Consider the following 13,820-nt stretch of genomic DNA (forward strand, 5'->3'; position numbering starts at 1 on the left):
TAATTTGCAATACAGAAATGTAAGATCCTTGATGACCCGCTTTACTCCTGAAGAAGGGTCCCTTGGCTCTGAGACTCCATGGTTTATCTTGTGCTTTGATCACACACTTGCTTATAGTGTCAGTGAAACCATTGATGCTTCTTTGAACTTAATACTGAAGAAAGGGAGCAGTTTTGCTCATGTTTAAGCAAGTCAGTTACAGAAGAGAAGTTTGCTTTGATTTTAGATCAACGTTTTGGTGCCTTGCTTGACAAAGCAAACTGAAGATGGTTATCAACAAATACTTGCTAATGAATCCTGCCAGTGAAAAAGTGTAAATTCCTAGTTAGGCTGTATAAAATTTAAGAAAGCTCTTGTTTCTACTTTTTCTTGTTCTCAAGCTTGCCCTTGAAGCATACAGTATAATTTTGCATATGAATGTTGAGTAAGTATTGAAATAGATTAGGTGTTTAGTAATTGATATAATTCTCAACAGCCTTTCTTTGAAACATCATGGATGAATATTATGAAATTAGCTTCATTAATTTATTAATAACCACAAACTGAGTAATTAAAGTATAGTTTGTTCCGTAACCGAAATACAAACCGCGCTATTTACAAAGGGTTATTACTTTTAGCGTAGCTGAAATGGCGAGCCATTAGAATTTAACGAGGGTGTATTACCCCCGCGCTAGTTAGCGGGGGGGTAGGGGAGTGGTAGCTAGCTACCCCTCCTCCCCCTCACACACACGTGAATACTCACTTTAACTTTTGGCTCGGACTGTGACAGACGTCTCTGTCTTGGTCCTCGCTTGGCAGCCATTGTCTGTTTTGTCTTTACTTAATTGCTTACTTTTCTTTTACTCAATATATATGTAAACATGTTTTCATGTTTGTATATATATTTGAGTATAGAAATACTGTAAGTAAGTTTCCTTTTCAGATGTGTGTGTGTAGTGTACGATATCTACGTGGAGGCCTCGGCAGTTAGGCCACCACGGCGTTTTTTTATGGGTGGCGATCGAGTTTGACTTATGTCTTTCTCTCTCTCTCTCTCTTGAGGTCGTTCACCCTTTTACTACGTGTTACTACGCCCTTGTAGCCTAGCTTCCTTTCCGTGTGGGGGGTTGCTACGCCGTACGTTTGTATCAATTAGTTATGAATCTAATTGTAGTTGTTTTTTGTTTTTCAGCTTTAGAACGATTCCTTTCGGGGTTTTCGTTCTTTCTTTAGTGTTCATTCATTTTTAAATTGCATAATTACATAGTTACATAATTATAATTGTTATAATTCTGTTTTGGTTACAGCTCTCCTTCCGCGAGTGTAAGTGGTTGTGAGGGCACGTGCCTGTTGTGTAATTCTTGTTCCTTTCCCTCGGGATTCCTCTTCGGAGCCTTCCCGGGGGAATGAATGTGTACTAATATTATTTGTTTTATTTTTTTTACAGTTACCGATCTAGTTCGTTTCTGTAATATAGCAACGGTGTGAGCTGTCTGGTTGAGTCCTGGGGATTCGGCTGTTGCTGCCTCCCCCCTTGTATTTTCGTCAGGGGCGTGTCTCCTTCTACTGGTAGTACTCCCGTGTCGACGGACAGCTCTCCAGTTCATTTAAGAACAGTCAGGAGGCTTGCCTCCTTGGGCGGATAACTTTCCTTCCGAGGGAAGTTTTTCCTGTCCAGGCTTGAGTTTTTCCCTTTTGGGGGGTTCTTCTCTTGCCTTTTTTTCGTGCGACTATGCTCTTGGTGCTGAGCGGTCGCACCTGCAGTTTCGCTCAAGGGGCTGGGCAACTGCAGGAGCTCCTCTTCGGAGGATTGCTCCTTTTAGGTCACTGGCTGACCAGTCTCTTCCTCGAAGTGTTTCTCTTTCGTTCGCGAGAGAGTACACTCATAGAGACTCCTCTTCGGAGGTTTCTTCTGTTGCTGTTGCTGTTGGCCTCCCTCGCCGTAAGGCCCTCCGTCCGCCTCGTCGTAAGGGCCTCTCATCTCCCTATAAGGGTGCTTGAGGCGCCCTTTTGGATCTCCGTTTGCAGCCTACAACTCCTTTTTTCTCGATCTTCCGCCTTGGTGCAGATGGACAGCAGTCTGATCTCGTCTTCCGACGGGCAACGGTCTTCCCGACGGACAACGGTCTGCCCGACGGACAGCGGTCTTCCGACGGACATCAGTCTCCCGGCGGACAACGATCCCTTCGGGTCAAAGGGTTGCCCCCACGGGGGTTCTTCCCTTGCGTGTCAGGGTTTCCCTGCGCGCCCTTCTGCTCATCAGCGCTCTCCTGTTCGTCAGCGCTTTCAAGATGATCTTCCCTGCGGTTCCTGTTACGTGCCCTGTGCGCCCACGTTCGCCCTCGCGATCTAGAACTTTGGTTCAGGTCGGGGTCAAGGACTCTTCTTCTTTGCGCAGGCTTCCACGCGTAGCCTTCTGCTCGTCAGCGATCATCAGCTCGCCAGCGATCATCAACTCGCCAGCGATCATCAGCTCGTCAGCGATCATCAGCTCGCCAGCGATCTCCGGATCGCCCACGTGTGTTACAGCTGTCACGCCAACGTTCTCCAACACTTCTGAAGGAACATGGTTCGCCAGCTACTAGCTCACCTGCGCATGCTGATCGCCATCGCGCGACCCTCAACTGGGGATGCTGATCGCCATCGCGCGACCCTCAACTGGGGATGCTGATCGCCATCGCGCGACCCTCAACTGCGGATGCTGATCGCCATCGCGCGACCCTCAACTGCGGATGCTGATCGCCATCGCGCGACCCTCAACTGCGGATGCTGATCGCCATCGCGCGACCCTCAACTGCGGATGCTGATCGCCATCGCGCGACCCTCAACTGCGGATGCTGATCGCCATCGCGCGACCCTCAACTGCGGATGCTGATCGCCATCGCGCGACCCTCAACTGCGGATGCTGATCGCCATCGCGCGACCCTCAACTGCGGATGCTGATCGCCATCGCGCGACCCTCAACTGCGCATGATCGCCCGCTTACGCATGCTGCTCCTCATCGCACAACCCTGCACGATCGCCCGCTTACGCATGCTGCTCCTCATCGCACAACCCTGAACGATCGCCCTCCTGTGGATGCTGATCACCATCGCACCCTTTCACGCGATCATTCACCTGCGCATGCTGCTCGCCATCGCACAACCCTGCACGATCGCCCGCTTACGCATGCTGCTCCTCATCGCACAAACCTGAACGATCGCCCTCCTGTGGATGCTGATCACCATCGCACCCTTTCACGCGATCTTTCACCTGCGCATGCTGCTCGCCATCGCACAACCCTGCACGATTGCCTGCTTACGCATGCTGCTCCTCATCGCACAACCCTGAACGCTCGCCCTCTTGCGGATGCTGATCACCATCGCACCCTATCACGCGATCATTCACCTACACATGCTGCTCGCCATCGCTTACCATCACCGGTCATTATCGCCAGCGATCTTCTTCACCTACGCGGCAGCACGATCCCTCGCCGTCACGCCATCGCTTGCGTTCGTCGCCTCGGACACGTGTTCATCTACCTGCCCACCCTCACGCCCACTCGCCTGCGCGCCCGCGCGATCGCTCGCCTGCGCGCCCGCGCGATCGCTCGCCTGCGTGCCCGCGCGATCGCTCGCCTGCGCGCCCGCGCGATCGCTCGCCTGCGCGCCCGCGCGATCGCTCGCCTGCGCGCCCCGCGCGATCGCTCGCCTGCGCGCCCGCGCGATCGCTCGCCTGCGCGCCCCGCGCGATCGCTCGCCTGCGCGCCCGCGCGACCGCTCGCCTGCGCGCCCGCGCGACCGCGCGACCGCTCGCCTGCGCGCCCGCGCGACCGCTCGCCTGCGCGCCCGCGCGACCGCTCGCCCGCGCGCCCCGCGCGACCGCTCGCCCGCGCGACCGCTCGCCCGCGCGACCGCTCGCCCGCGCGACCGCTCGCCCGCGCGACCGCTCGCCCGCGCGACCGCTCGCCCGCGCGACCGCTCGCCCGCGCGACCGCTCGCCCGCGCGACCGCTCGCCCGCGCGACCGCTCGCCCGCGCGACCGCTCGCCCGCGCGACCGCGCGCCCGCTCTCCTGCGCGCCCGCGCGACAGCTCGCCTGTGCGCGACCGCTCGCCTGTGCGCGACCGTTCGCCTTTGCGCGACCGTTCGCCCTCGCGCGACCATAGTTCGCGGCGAATTCCACAGCCGGTGGTAGCAGCAGGGACGCGTGCTCCTAGACGGCACTCGGGATCACCTCCATCCAAGCACAGGTTGGTAGTGCAGGACGAAGACAGGTCAGTACAGCATTCTTCCCCACCTTCTTTTCAGGCAGGTACCGTCGGGTCCACTCCAAAGGATCGCCCGATCCCTTTCACCTTAGCGAGGATTTCGGACTCTGTGTCCTTGGAGCAGCAGACATGGTTTGGTCCGCTGGCACGGGCGTTAATGAGGGTTATGAAACCAGCACTCGCCAGCCAGGGTAACAAACCAGCGGCTGTCTCTCCTACGCTGAAGAGAAAGAGAGGAGTAGGTCGGTCTCGAGGGTCCCCTCTCCTGCACGAGTACTCTCTCCTTCTCCCGCCCTGGAAGGATTTTTGGCGGGGGGGCTTTCCGTTCAAGATTTCTCCATCGGACAAGGGGTGACTGCTTACCTCTTCCTCTGGGAGCTTACCAGGTTCTTTCCCTCCTCGGTTACGGCCCGAGGTTTGGTTCAAGGAAGCTACAGGAAGATCAAGGGTACTTTCCTCCTCTCGAGCTCAGACACCTTGGGCTTTCGTCGTTAAGTATCTACTTGCGGACAAGCTCGATGTTGTACCATCTGGACGCGCTGTCTGAAGGCTTCCTTCGGGTGTCTCATCTGTGGAGGTCGACGACCTCAGACACCCTTCCATCCTTGAGAAGAGTTTTGTCTGTGCCCAAGGACAGAGACTTAGACAGCTGCTGTGCGGAGTAAATCGACTTCCGGTTTCACTCCTCCAAGGCGCTTTCTTCCAGACTCTGCAGGGCTCCAGCGCGCTTTTCTTTCAACCACGTCGGCCTAAGTTATCGGCTACGACAACTGGGACAAGGTGTCCAATTGCAGTTTCCTCCTGTCAGGAACAGATGGCACGGGAGACTCCCCCGGGGGGGGCATAGTCCTAAAAGGAGTTCACGAACTCTAGGATTGCAGGTTTTTTCGCTGGGAGGATGCTTAAGGTTACTCATCCGAATGACAGCTTCCCGATGCCCATTCCCGCACAGTCTCTGTGAGTAGCCAAGGATATCGCGCCTGCCGTCTCTGTCAGCGAATTCAGTGTCTCTGAACCTCTATGCCATAGCGTCAGCAGAGTTGCCCGTTTGGGCAGAATGATCCATACCTTAGGCGAAGGTCTTCCTTAGGATCATCGACGGCTTCACCCCCGGCCCCCTCAGTCGATCCTTTCTTGTAAGGAAGGATCTGAGAGGGGATGTCCATAGTCGACCTCTCAGCCCTGATCAAGTTTGTCGAACAAACTTCGGCCAGCGTAGACCAGCAGAATCGATCAGACTGGTAACGAGGCGACAGGACTCCTTTAACCCTAGATCGGAAGGACGGGTACTTTCAGTTTCCATTCCATCCATCTTCCAGGGTGCTCGTCGAATTCAGCCTAGACTGCAAGTATTCCTGCTTATGATGCAGTGTGGCTATCCCGCCGTGGCATAGCAGGTTTGTTTCCCCAGAGAACTCTCCCTGCCTTCCTCTTGGCCGCTCAGGTGCAGGCTTCCGCCTCCTCTGCTGTTTGGAGGGCTGGTCAACTCCGGTAGGCTCGGGTTTCGACCTTCTTCAGCGCCGGGACAAGCTTCCGGATGCTGACCATGAGTGTGGGCTCATGGTATTTTGCTTGGAGCCTTCTCTTCCTCTGCCTCAACATCTGGAGTATCTGGCCATGATATTGAGTCAACCGCCTTACCACATTGGAAACCCCGCTTCTCGTCCGTCCAGCGAGGTTAAGCAACGTCGGTACTTGGATGGGTGACCACCTGGGGACGCCAGATTCTGTTACCGCATCCTCCGAGCCTTCCTTTCGGTTGACTGTGGCAAGACTGAGGAGAGTCGTAGTACCTGTTCTCAGTCAAGCAGAGCTTTCAGCCCTACCTTGGAACGTTTCCTAGTTCTTCTTTCCTCATTGACCCGTCTATAGTCCGAACGGTCGCCTCAGGATAAGTTCCATGTGGGGCGATCCAAGTTCCGGTGGCTTCAGGCAATGTTTAACCGGACTCCCTGGCCCTATGGGACCAGCGGAACTATTAAACCTGCAATGGGTATTGACCTATGGAGCCTCTTGATGGTAGTGGATATTCTCGTCCTTTCCCCACATTCTTGATGCGGTTCTCGGACTCGTCAAAGGAAAGGGGGGGGGGGGGGGCATGTTCCGGTCCAGGCCTATGGTCAAGACCTGAAGGATACCTCTCCATCATTCAGGCAGGCTTAAGGGCCTTAGTCTGGCCCCTCTTCAGATCCTACAGCTCCTGCCAAGTCGCCCCGTTGCGCGTCGACTTCATTCTAACCAGCAGGGGACGCATTTTCACACCTTCACATCTTGCAGTAGAGATACCGGGATGATTGAGATTCTCTCAATTCCACCATCGGCTCTCTCATTCCAGGCAGGGGAATGTTTCTCTCAGACTATCCGAGCAGAGCCTCATAGAGAGAGTGTACCTAGGGGTCTTTGACCTTGGGTAACCAGCAAGTGCTGGTCTGGGGGACCTGATCGCGACACCTTGGAACCTCAAGCTTCCACTAGTCTTCCCTCCAGTCTCAGACCCCGAGACTCTGGCAAGATGCATTCCGGTGATGGTGGGACAAATTCGACGCCTGCGTCTTCCCTCCTTTTTGTCTGCGGACAATGGGTCTCAACAAAACCAGGTTGTCTGTCAACCTTTCAATGTGTCGCGCGGGCGAGCGGTCGCCCGCGCGACCGCTCGCCCGCGCGACCGCTCGCCCGCGCGACCGCTCGCCCGCGCGCCCGCTCGCCCGCGCGCCCGCTCTCCTGCGCGCCCGCGCGACCGCTCGCCCGCGCGACCGCTCGCCCGCGCGACCGCTCGCCTGTGCGCGACCGCTCGCCTGTGCGCGACCGCTCGCCTTTGCGCGACCGTTCGCCCTCGCGCGACCATAGTTCGCGGCGAATTCCACAGCCGGTGGTAGCAGCAGGGACGCGTGCTCCTAGACGGCACTCGGGATCACCTCCATCCAAGCACAGGTTGGTAGTGCAGGACGAAGACAGGTCAGTACAGCATTCTTCCCCACCTTCTTTTCAGGCAGGTACCGTCGGGTCCACTCCAAAGGATCGCCCGATCCCTTTCACCTTAGCGAGGATTTCGGACTCTGTGTCCTTGGAGCAGCAGACATGGTTTGGTCCGCTGGCACGGGCGTTAATGAGGGTTATGAAACCAGCACTCGCCAGCCAGGGTAACAAACCAGCGGCTGTCTCTCCTACGCTGAAGAGAAAGAGAGGAGTAGGTCGGTCTCGAGGGTCCCCTCTCCTGCACGAGTACTCTCTCCTTCTCCCGCCCTGGAAGGATTTTTGGCGGGGGGGCTTTCCGTTCAAGATTTCTCCATCGGACAAGGGGTGACTGCTTACCTCTTCCTCTGGGAGCTTACCAGGTTCTTTCCCTCCTCGGTTACGGCCCGAGGTTTGGTTCAAGGAAGCTACAGGAAGATCAAGGGTACTTTCCTCCTCTCGAGCTCAGACACCTTGGGCTTTCGTCGTTAAGTATCTACTTGCGGACAAGCTCGATGTTGTACCATCTGGACGCGCTGTCTGAAGGCTTCCTTCGGGTGTCTCATCTGTGGAGGTCGACGACCTCAGACACCCTTCCATCCTTGAGAAGAGTTTTGTCTGTGCCCAAGGACAGAGACTTAGACAGCTGCTGTGCGGAGTAAATCGACTTCCGGTTTCACTCCTCCAAGGCGCTTTCTTCCAGACTCTGCAGGGCTCCAGCGCGCTTTTCTTTCAACCACGTCGGCCTAAGTTATCGGCTACGACAACTGGGACAAGGTGTCCAATTGCAGTTTCCTCCTGTCAGGAACAGATGGCACGGGAGACTCCCCCGGGGGGGGGCATAGTCCTAAAAGGAGTTCACGAACTCTAGGATTGCAGGTTTTTTCGCTGGGAGGATGCTTAAGGTTACTCATCCGAATGACAGCTTCCCGATGCCCATTCCCGCACAGTCTCTGTGAGTAGCCAAGGATATCGCGCCTGCCGTCTCTGTCAGCGAATTCAGTGTCTCTGAACCTCTATGCCATAGCGTCAGCAGAGTTGCCCGTTTGGGCAGAATGATCCATACCTTAGGCGAAGGTCTTCCTTAGGATCATCGACGGCTTCACCCCCGGCCCCCTCAGTCGATCCTTTCTTGTAAGGAAGGATCTGAGAGGGGATGTCCATAGTCGACCTCTCAGCCCTGATCAAGTTTGTCGAACAAACTTCGGCCAGCGTAGACCAGCAGAATCGATCAGACTGGTAACGAGGCGACAGGACTCCTTTAACCCTAGATCGGAAGGACGGGTACTTTCAGTTTCCATTCCATCCATCTTCCAGGGTGCTCGTCGAATTCAGCCTAGACTGCAAGTATTCCTGCTTATGATGCAGTGTGGCTATCCCGCCGTGGCATAGCAGGTTTGTTTCCCCAGAGAACTCTCCCTGCCTTCCTCTTGGCCGCTCAGGTGCAGGCTTCCGCCTCCTCTGCTGTTTGGAGGGCTGGTCAACTCCGGTAGGCTCGGGTTTCGACCTTCTTCAGCGCCGGGACAAGCTTCCGGATGCTGACCATGAGTGTGGGCTCATGGTATTTTGCTTGGAGCCTTCTCTTCCTCTGCCTCAACATCTGGAGTATCTGGCCATGATATTGAGTCAACCGCCTTACCACATTGGAAACCCCGCTTCTCGTCCGTCCAGCGAGGTTAAGCAACGTCGGTACTTGGATGGGTGACCACCTGGGGACGCCAGATTCTGTTACCGCATCCTCCGAGCCTTCCTTTCGGTTGACTGTGGCAAGACTGAGGAGAGTCGTAGTACCTGTTCTCAGTCAAGCAGAGCTTTCAGCCCTACCTTGGAACGTTTCCTAGTTCTTCTTTCCTCATTGACCCGTCTATAGTCCGAACGGTCGCCTCAGGATAAGTTCCATGTGGGGCGATCCAAGTTCCGGTGGCTTCAGGCAATGTTTAACCGGACTCCCTGGCCCTATGGGACCAGCGGAACTATTAAACCTGCAATGGGTATTGACCTATGGAGCCTCTTGATGGTAGTGGATATTCTCGTCCTTTCCCCACATTCTTGATGCGGTTCTCGGACTCGTCAAAGGAAAGGGGGGGGGGGGGGGGGCATGTTCCGGTCCAGGCCTATGGTCAAGACCTGAAGGATACCTCTCCATCATTCAGGCAGGCTTAAGGGCCTTAGTCTGGCCCCTCTTCAGATCCTACAGCTCCTGCCAAGTCGCCCCGTTGCGCGTCGACTTCATTCTAACCAGCAGGGGACGCATTTTCACACCTTCACATCTTGCAGTAGAGATACCGGGATGATTGAGATTCTCTCAATTCCACCATCGGCTCTCTCATTCCAGGCAGGGGAATGTTTCTCTCAGACTATCCGAGCAGAGCCTCATAGAGAGAGTGTACCTAGGGGTCTTTGACCTTGGGTAACCAGCAAGTGCTGGTCTGGGGGACCTGATCGCGACACCTTGGAACCTCAAGCTTCCACTAGTCTTCCCCCCAGTCTCAGACCCCGAGACTCTGGCAAGATGCATTCCGGTGATGGTGGGACAAATTCGACGCCTGCGTCTTCCCTCCTTTTTGTCTGCGGACAATGGGTCTCAACAAAACCAGGTTGTCTGTCAACCTTTCAATGTGAGAGCTCCACTGGGACTATGCGCAGAACGGTTTCTGGACCCTCTGCTTCCCCTGACGGAACTCCCGGGAGAGCTTCTCCCACGGCGCAGACTACTCAAGTAACCACACTGCGACATCTCTCCCGAACCGGGGCGTCGCTTCGGCTTCATGCCTGGAGACACTACGCTTCCTCCTCTAGAAGAGACAACCCGCTACAGTCGCGGTACGGAGGTCGCGTCATCTGCGATAGTCATCCACAGGGGTCTCCCAGGCAAAGTGAAGAGTCTAAGGTGGTGGGTGCCGTGGGAGATATACCTCTTCCCGTGAGGCCTCTTCTCCAGCAATAACGGTCTTATTGCCTTTCGGCGGGAGGAAACTCCTTTCCGCTCTCGGCAATGAAGCCTGTCGCTCAGCCTTTCCCTGACCTTCAGGCTTGAAGGAATAACTTTTTCCTGCCCGCTGGATCTATCCTCGCTCATGCGAAGCTACGATCGTCCCTGCCCTAGTCGGAGGAAGACCTCCAACTTGGAGCATGGCTCGGACTTTTAGTCCTTTAAGAGATCTTCTCAAGACCCTTTTACGACAGGCCTCGGATTGTATTCCGCCTTGGGTCTTCTGCTCACTCTGGCCACGGCCAGTGTGTAAGCAATCTTCTTGGTCTCTTACTACTCCCCCCTTTCTAAGGAAGAGGGGAAGGCAACATTCAGGCTCGCTCCTGAGTTGTTGGCTAGACTCAGAATCTGAGGGTCCCGACCCTTCGATCCGATTCATTCAAGATTTCGAGTCTCCATTCTGTGTGTGATGTCCCAAGACCTTCTCTTTCTTGCTAGTAAGGAATCGAGAGGTTAGCGCTGGGAACAGCTGCAGTTTGGCCTCAGTTGCAGCCGATTTGGGAACACAAGGAGGACATGGGGGGAGAGTCACCAGTATACCTCTTCAGCCCGGACTCGAGTACATTCATCTCGACCTGTCTTCAGACCCTCCCCCGTCACGTCGCCCTACAGCACGATGTTGGATACATCGCAACGTCCTCGCCTTCGAGTAATACTACTCTGTGACGCAGGTGCTACAAGCTGGAGTCTGGAAGCGTCTGATGACCTTCGCAGCCCGCTTCCTGCAGGGCATGACCCACAGGAGTCTCGATACGTTTTCTATCGCTCTGTGGTGGCTACACAACAGCTGGTCTAACCTCAGGCTCCTTTTTGGACAGGTAGCAGAAGGTTGAGGGCATTGTTATCAGGTTTTAGTCTGCATGAACGAAAGAAGTATGTCTGGCCCTTACTTCTTTCTTCATCATCCCCTCTACGGGGAAGCAGCATCCTGGTCTCTGCATAGCTGACCTCGAACCTCTGCAGGTAAACCATGCTTCCTTGTGTTCCGAGTATTGAGTCAATACTGTCGCGTCCCCCATACCCTGACGAGGTGGTATTGGGAACGTCCTAACCCAGAGTTCCTTCTGGAACTCCAGGTCAACTGCCTAAGACGGGTCACACTTCTTCCTTCACACACAAGCTTACGTAGGCCACATGGTTCCTTGCGGAGCAAGGAACTTGTGAGGTGCAGGGACTCCTCTTCTCGAGTGCGACTCACTCGGATTCTGAGTCCCCGGGTAAAGCCAAAGCCAGTATGGCTGGGGACTTTCCACCCTTCCTAAGGGATAAGTCACCCTTTGTAAATAGCGTGGTTTGTATTTCGGTTACGGAACAAATGACAAATTCGAAGATAATTTGTATTTTTCCTAACCATACAAACCTTAGCTATTTACACATATTTGCCCGCCAGCCGTGTCCCCCAAGACAAGTCCTACCTCTAAGTAAAAGTGAGTATTCACGTGTGTGTGAGGGGGAGGAGGGGTAGCTAGCTACCACTCCCCTACCCCCCCGCTAACTAGCGCGGGGGTAATACACCCTCGTTAAATTCTAATGGCTCGCCATTTCAGCTACGCTAAAAGTAATAACCCTTTGTAAATAGCTAAGGTTTGTATGGTTAGGAAAAATACAAATTATCTTCGAATTTGTCATATTTATTGTATTGTTTTTATTTTATTTACCCAAGATATTTCCTTAACATTTAAATGATGTCCATTTCTATTCCCTTTCATCATCCTTTTTTTAAATATTTAACTTAGCCGGTGAATATATAATAGCTGCTGCTCCAGCGGCTCGACAGAAAACACACACGAAAACTCGCGAGCGATCGCTATGAAGGTTGCGGGTGTGCCCACCAGCGCCAACTATCGGCCAGATACCACACATGCATGTAAACAAGCCTTCAATTCTTCTCTGTCGCCCTTGACGACAAGACGTATCAATACTCGCTGTATAACCTGGAGTTTTCTCAACATATTTGGTGAAGTACTTCATTTTGGTTTGAGCTTTCGCAGTGCAGGTGTTTTTCCTCAACTTAAACTCTTGAACTCTTTATTGGACAGATTTAATTGTTGATGACTTGGATTGTTTTTTTTTTTGGACTTTCTTTGACTAATTCAAAATGGCTGACGCTTCACAAGCCCCTAGATTTCGTAAGTGTAATGCTAGGGATTGCAATAGGCGTCTTCCAAAGGCCTCTCTCGACCCACATACTGTGTGTTCTAATTGTCGGGGTAAAACCTGTCAATTAGGAGATCGGTGTGAGGAATGCGTGGGCCTTTCGGAATTCGATTGGCTCGAATACGACAAGTATTCTCGTAAGCTAGAGAGAGATAGGGTAAGGAGGAGTTCCTCTAGGTCAGTAGATTTTTCCTCTCCACATGCCCCTGAACCTAATCCTTCCCCTGTAGTGGTTGTGCCTGAACCCCCTACTGGCACTCAGGAACCATCGATGCGAGACATGTTACGTGCCATTCATGCCTTGGGTGAAAGAGTTGAATCGTTAGCAACAGATCGTAATCAACTCATGGCTGACGTTAAAGAGCTTAAGTGTCAGAGTGCCACAGCGGAAAATCGTGGGAAAGTGATTAGTGCGCAAAGTGTTGTGAACAGTGTTGCGACCGAGGGTTCGTCTGTTCGTGCCTGTCGTTCACCTAGTCCGAGACCTCTTGCAAGCTCCCAAGTCCAGGGGAGAAGTAATGTCGTACGACTTATGGGTTCGAGAGGCCTTGATCAGCGAACAGACGTTCCCTCTATGGTATCAGGCGTGTCTCACCAAGATCGCCCCTACCATAAGACGAGAGAGACCATTTTCTCCTCGTCATCCGAAGGCTTTTCGCATAAGAAACCGTGGAGCAAGGTTTCTAGGCCCCTTAAGCGAAAGTCGGTCCCTTCAGGACAGGTCCAGCGTCCTGGCTGTAGCCATTGGGACAGCTCTGACCCTTTGCAGTCATCGGAAGACTGCTCGCCGCCTAAGCAACAACGTTACACAGGCTCAGAGAGTCTTGGTGTAGGCAAGGTTGTGCCGTCTCAGACGTTAACCCCGTCGTTTACCGCACCCATTCCCGTTGATCCTAAATGGGTTGTACTGCAAGACATGCAGATTAAGCTCGCCTCCCTTATGGAAGACTATTCTGCCGATAAGGTTCGCGATGATCCTCGCCGCTTAACTCATCGAGATCCTGGCCTTCAGCCGCCCAAACGAGCCTTTGCTCGTCCTGTTGACGTTGGCGTAGCTGAGTCACGTCAGTCACGCTTTGTAGAGCCTCACTCGATGCAGTCACATGTTGACTTTCAGCCGCATATGGACGTTCAGCCACTTCCTAATGCTCTTGTTGACGTTCAGGACGTTCGCCAACCAGCGGAGTTGACTTGTTTTGACGCTGAGCGTCAACCACCGCAGTCTAGAGTTGTTTTGACTGCTCAGTCTAGGCAGTCAAAACAGTCTCGAGTTGACGTTGAGCGTCCTCCCGCTCCTGTTGTTGTTGACAGTTCACAGGCTGTTAAGCAGTTACATGACGTAGCGTCCTGGACTGCTACTAATGCACCAGTGCGTGTGGACTCTGCGTGTCAAGCATTGCCAACCCCTTTGCTTGTTACTCAGCAGTTGTCAGATGAGGATCCTTCAGATGAGGACGTTGCTGACCCTCATCATGATGATCATCCTTCGGAT

The 13,820-nt window shown here is 53.9% G+C and overlaps 1 protein-coding gene across 3 annotated transcripts in view; it reads left to right on the forward strand.

Annotated features, from left to right (window-relative positions):
• LOC137656822 (zinc finger protein 271-like) overlaps positions 1 to 13,820 on the forward strand; it is a 45,619-nt gene that overhangs the window by 6,151 nt on the left and 25,648 nt on the right. The window lies entirely within an intron of this gene.

This window comes from Palaemon carinicauda, chromosome 17, assembly GCF_036898095.1.
Source record: "Palaemon carinicauda isolate YSFRI2023 chromosome 17, ASM3689809v2, whole genome shotgun sequence".
In the NCBI taxonomy this organism is placed as follows: domain Eukaryota; kingdom Metazoa; phylum Arthropoda; class Malacostraca; order Decapoda; family Palaemonidae; genus Palaemon; species Palaemon carinicauda.